General features: G+C 40.2%; 1 pseudogene; it reads right to left on the minus strand.

Moving 5' to 3' along the window:
• Nucleotides 1–870: 870 nt before the first annotated feature.
• LOC105524003 lies at nucleotides 871–2,868 on the minus strand (annotated as a pseudogene).
• Between the last annotated feature and the right edge of the window lie 1,550 nt (nucleotides 2,869–4,418).

Here is a 4,418-nt window from a genome sequence, read left to right on the forward strand (position 1 = left end):
GTTAAAAATCAAAAAGACTCACTCATTACTTTCTAACATTTTTTACTTTTTGAAACATCCAAAGATTAGGAATATTAGAATCTATGTCATGACCATAATATAACAGTTAAGAAAAAACCATAAAATGAAGGTATAGAAAGATCTCTGTTACTTATCTAGAATCATGTGGTATAACCGTATTTTCCAATGGAGGAAGACTATTGGGTTTCAGGCATAAAACAATGCAGAAATAATCTCAAGGCAGGCAGAGGCAGATAACTTCTGACTCTGGTTTCCTGTTTTTCAGGCATGGAAGTTGGTAAGGGGAAAGAAGATTTGTCCATGGGAACAAGCACTCATGTTCTAAAGAATAGCTTCATTTGAACCCATTAATTTCCTTTTCAGGCAAAATTTCAAAGATAAAGCAACATAAAATATGAGGCCAAAGAAAAGGGAGCTGGTCTTCAAAAATAATTTGTGTTTTTTTCTTTTTTTCTTTTTTTTTGCTAGTACGACAGTCCTTCTGCCTGGAGCTATGCAAAGACAAGTCATGAAATAAAAGAAAATCTTTATTTCAGGGAGTTTCAGTGGTATATATGTGTACTACAGCAAAGGCTGGTTGTAGCAAAGTTTCGTTTCAAACTGCACTGATGTATAATTTAGACATATGGGAAAGCTTAACTTCTGCTAAAATGCAGATTTAATCAAACATCATGACAATTTTTACATTAATTGTAGATCCTGTTAAGTTTTCACAACTAAAAAAATGAGAATAAGCTTACTGCTACCTACTAAGGTAATGAACTGTGAAATCAGTTCCACATTACTGCCTTGAAAATAAGCCCCTTAGTTGGTAAGAGAAATTCCAACTTCTAACTCCATCTAAATGTATTATTTAACTGGTATTCTTCTGTCATCATCTACTGTTGGCTTGATTGTCACTCCTCTTCTTATTTGACCCCAACCAGTTAAATGTCAGTGTTTTTCAATTGTTTGGCTAAGGGAAATTTTTTCTCCTACTTCTGTGCACATTGGATTGGTCAAAATAATTTTATCCAAATCAGCCTTGACAGCACTACATCTTCCTCCTGTTGACAGGGATCCTATGTTCACCATGAGCACTTCATTCTTAGCTTTTGTACCTTTGCTGCTGTCTTGTCTTCTTCAGTGAGTACACCTAGAAGCTAAGTAGGAAACAGGAAATTTCGAATTCTGTGAATGTCTCATGTAAGGTTCTGAATGCACCAAGTACTTACCCCACCATTCTGTCAGCCCAGCACAAAGTGGGGTCAATTTTTGTTCCAACTCCACTAAGACTGCCTGGAGCAGAATATCGCAGATCATTATGCTTGCCAAAAAGTGATACAATTTTGGAAAAGATTGGTTTACACGTGAGTTTTCCTTCACTATCTTTGGAGACAATACCAGATCTGACTTCTATCTCCTGGCCCACCTTTAACACTCCTTTTAGGAGACTAATGAGAGGTGAAGCCAGTTGGACTTTCTGGGTTGGGTGGGGACTTGGAGAACTTTTCTGTCTAGCTAAAGGATTGTAAATGCACCAATCAGCACTCTGTGTCTAGCTAAAGGATTGTAAATGCACCAATCAGCACTCTGTGTCTAGCTACAGTATTGTAAATGCACTAATCAGCAGTCTGCAAAAATGGACCAATCAGCACTCTGTAAACTGGACCAATCAGCAGGACACAGGCAGGACGAAATAAAGGAATAAAAGCTGGTGGCAGGAGCCAGCAGCAGCAACCCCATTGGGTCCCCTTCCATGCTGTGGAAGCTTTGTTCTTTCACTCTTCATAGTAGATCTTACTGCTGCTCACTCTTTGGGTTCACACTACCTCTATGAGCTGTTAACACTCATCATGAGGCTCTATAGCTTCATTCCTGAAGTCAGCCAGACCAGGAACCCACCGGAAGGAACGAACTCTGGATGCACCACCTTTAAGGGCTGTAACACTCACCAGGAGGTCTGTAGCTTCATTCTTAAAGTCAGCAAGACCAACAACCCACCAGAAGGAATAAACTCCTGACACACTACCACCAGCAGCTTCACCTCCCTTAAGGTCATCAACTTCACAGCCAGATTTTTTGACATCAAAAAATCTAATAACAATAAGTTGGGGTTCCGAAGTAAAGTCTTTTGAGGGTACTGGAATTTTCTTTACTATGTACTCACAATGTCAATATTGTACGTCAGCTGAACTAAAACTGGAATAATGGGAACTCCCTCTGCTACTGTACCTTGTACAAATGCAAAGATCTGCTCACATTGTTCTTTAGCCTTTCTTTAACCAAATCAATTTTATTTTGTAGAATCAAATTATGCTTCAGCTTCATGATCTCTATAGCAACCAGGTGTTCAGATGTCTGAGGCTGAGGAAAAGATTCATTACCAGCTATAAAGAGAAGAGCTGCATCCATCACTGCTGCACCATCCAGCACAGTAGCCATCAAAATATCGTGGCCAGGACACTCCACAAAGGAAACATGTCTGACTGATTTGAAGTTCCTTTTGGTCCTTGGAATGTCTGTAGGAAACTCATCAGATGTAGTACTCCCACAAGATCTATAACATTCTGGCCTAGGGCAACTTGGGTCATCAAGTTTCTAAATCTTAGCATTAGCATATCCAAGCTTGATTGTAATATTTCTTTCTAGTTCATTTTTGAACCTGAAGGTCTCAACTCCAGAAATAGCTTTGACAAGGGTGGATTTCTCATGAGCTATATGATAAATTGTACCTATATTAATTGTGGCTTGTCTGCTGATAACTTCGTGTGAAAGTGGCATCAACTTGGTAACACCCAAGGTGGCGAGAATCTGGCACGAAAAATGCGGCCGCCCCAGAGTCACGCCAGCTTCACGGTCTGCCATCTTGCCAGAAAAGGAAGGAAGCCGCCCTGGCTTCGGGCTGATTGTGTCTGCAGGACTCCTAATGGGTGCAGGGAAGTGGAGACAGGAAGGTGAATTAGGTGCTCAGTCCTGTAAAGGATGGCCAGTGCTGCAGTGGCCTCACTACTTGGACTTCTCTCCACTTGAATATGCACAGTGACTGTTGGTAGGTTTACTAGAAAACATGATACAAAGTTGCCGGATCTATTGGTTGCACTCCTGGTAGATACTTGTGCAGGCAACACTGAGGGTAGCCACCAACCCCACCACGTGAGGTGAGTCTAAAATGATTCTTGTTTTCAAGAAGAGAGACTGAAAAATAAATACACATCTGAAATTCTGCATGTAAGATGCTACGAAAGAAGCAACTGTGGGCATTGAGGGATTTTTATTTTTTTTATTACTTTCTTTAGAAGGAGTCTCACTCCGTTGCCAGGCTGGAGTGCAGTGGCGTGATCTCAGCTCACTGCAACCTCCGCCCCCCAGGTTCAAGCTATTCTCCTGCCTCAGCCTCCCGCATAGCTGGAACTACAGGCACCCGCCACCACGCCCTGCTAATTTTTTGTATTTTTAGTAGAGATGGAGTTTCATCATGTTGGCCAGGATGGTATCGATCTCTTGACCTCATGATCCACCCACCTCTGTTGGGATTTTTAACCCAGACTAGAAGTAATTTTTGTATTTTTAGTAGAGATGGGGATTTCATCATGTTGGCCAGGATGGTCTCAATCTCTCGACCTCGTGATCCACCCGCCTCTGTTGGGATTTTTAACCCAGACTAGAGCGGGAAAGATTAGGAAGATATTCTTGACCTCTTAGACATCTCTCTCAAAGAATAACTGTCAAAAACATAGCATGGTGAAACTGAGAGGAACCCATGGAAGATAAACATACATGTATTTTGCATTTCTGAGATTTCTCTTTTCTATTGCCCTATCTCTAAATATTAATCAAGTTCTTTAATTGTTTCTGTCTTCCATGACACAGGTTATCTATTTACAATGCTGTTTTAGAAAATATTATTTGCATATGACAGTTGAACAATTTTCTCCAAGTTGGTTAAGTCTTGTATTTTAGAATAAGTGACATCTTGACAGTTGAGGGGAAGATTAAGAAGTGGTCAGACCAAGGGCAGCCGAGGTTAATCTTGTCTTTTTTTAGGCATACCATATTTATTACAAAAGCTACAGGAAAACTAAAGGTGATTTCCAGATTTATCCTGAATTTTTTTTTTCTTTATTTTTTGATTTCCAGTCTCAAGCGCTTCATTGGTCTTCTGTCTGATGTTTGGGATTGGTGCCTGTACCTCAGGTGCTTTAGATTTCTAAAGCATATTATCCTTAAAATCTCATATTATCTTCAAAATTAGAATTTCAAAGAGCTAGAGAGCTTATAGGATGGAACATACCAAATGTATTGATATAATTTTGATTTATCTTGCTAAGCCACTTAACACTCATAGCACCTTTCTCTAAAACTACCCAATCCTAGTCAGGCGCAGTGGCTCACACCTGTAATCCCAGCACTTTGGG

The sequence above is a fragment of the Colobus angolensis genome, unplaced genomic scaffold (genome assembly GCF_000951035.1).
Source record: "Colobus angolensis palliatus isolate OR3802 unplaced genomic scaffold, Cang.pa_1.0 Scaffold48, whole genome shotgun sequence".
Lineage (NCBI taxonomy): Eukaryota > Metazoa > Chordata > Mammalia > Primates > Cercopithecidae > Colobus > Colobus angolensis.